Consider the following 1,541-nt stretch of genomic DNA (forward strand, 5'->3'; position numbering starts at 1 on the left):
ACTTGGTATTGGCCTATAAATCAAGTCTCAAAATATTTCAAAGAATTGAAGAGTTTATTTTCTGCCCATAATAAACTTTTATGAGAAATCAATTACAAAAAATAACTAAAAATATCTAAATGTTTGCAAATCATAATGGAAATTTTTAAACATGTTTTGATATTAATGAAAATGAAAATACTAGATATCAAAATTAGAAGATGAGTCCCAGAGTCCCAGCTGGTTACTATCACAGTCCTCCAGTTACCCACCTCCTCTTTCCTTTCAACTTGACAGATGCCACTGTGTCCCTTGCTAAGGACTTCCTAGCAGGTAGAGTGGCTCTGGCCATCTCCAAGACCATGGTGGTAGCACCTACCCAATGTGTCAAGCTGCTGCTACAGGGGCAGCATGCCCACAAGCAAATCACTACAGACAAGCAACACAAGGACATTATAGATAGTATGGTTCACATCCCCAAGGAGCAGGGAGTCGTGCCCTTCTAGGGTGATAACCCTGGCCAACGTCATCAGACATTTTTTCACCCAAACTCTCAACTTCACCTTTCCAGATAAATCACACAGATCTTCCTGGGTGGTGTGGATAAAAGAATCCAGTTTTGGCACTGCTTCACAGGGAATCTAGCATCAGGTGGTGCCACTGGGGCCACATCCTTGTGTTTTATGTTTCCTCTTAATTCTGCCCATACCAGTCTAGTGGCTGATGTGGGTAAAACCAGGGCTTACCCAAACTACCTGGTTAAGATCTACAAATCTTACGGGATTAAAGGCCTGGACCAAGGCCTTAATGCATCTGTGCAAGGCATTATCATCTGCCAAGCTGCCTACATTGGTATCTATGGCACTGAAAAGGGAATGTTTCCAGGTTGCAAGGATATTCACATCTTTAACAGCTGAATGATTGCACATGCCACAGTTGTTACAGGTTGACTTTCTATCTGTTTAACGTTATTCATTACAAAATGATGATCCAGTCAGGACACAAAGGAACTGACACCATGTACATAGGCACTCTCGACTGCTGGAGGAGAATTGCTCATGATGAAGGAGCTAAAGCTTTTTTCAAAGGTGCATGGTCCAATATGCTCAGAGACATGGGTGGTACTTTTGTGCTTATCTGGTATGATGCAATAAAAAGTTCACAGAAGTTAGTTCCTAGTGTTTCCCCCTGTTAACAATCATGTTGTATGATATAACATATCCTGAGCATTCTTGATGGACTGTTAGCTGTCTATTTATCAATGGCAACTATTTACTGATTGAAATTAGGAAGCGATATTATTCATCTGACCAGTTGCCTTTTAAAGCCATTTCCATGATGATGATAATTCAATTATATTTTTTATTTCAGTTACTAATACATTTGAAGAAACAGAAAATATCTGAAATATTAAAAAATGGAAGATGAACTAAAATGTGTTCTTCTGAACATGTCTTTCTTCTGAAAACATAGCATACATGTATATATATATATTAAGGAAGAGGAAAAAGTGAGTCAAGCATCCATCTCAAAATTGGAAAATGAATAACAAAATAGACTGA

The 1,541-nt window shown here is 38.6% G+C and overlaps 1 pseudogene; it reads left to right on the top strand.

Moving 5' to 3' along the window:
- Nucleotides 1-200: 200 nt before the first annotated feature.
- Nucleotides 201-1,174, top strand: LOC112923664 (ADP/ATP translocase 2 pseudogene; annotated as a pseudogene).
- Nucleotides 1,175-1,541: the final 367 nt, after the last annotated feature.

The sequence above is a fragment of the Vulpes vulpes genome, chromosome 2 (genome assembly GCF_048418805.1).
Source record: "Vulpes vulpes isolate BD-2025 chromosome 2, VulVul3, whole genome shotgun sequence".
NCBI lineage: Eukaryota > Metazoa > Chordata > Mammalia > Carnivora > Canidae > Vulpes > Vulpes vulpes.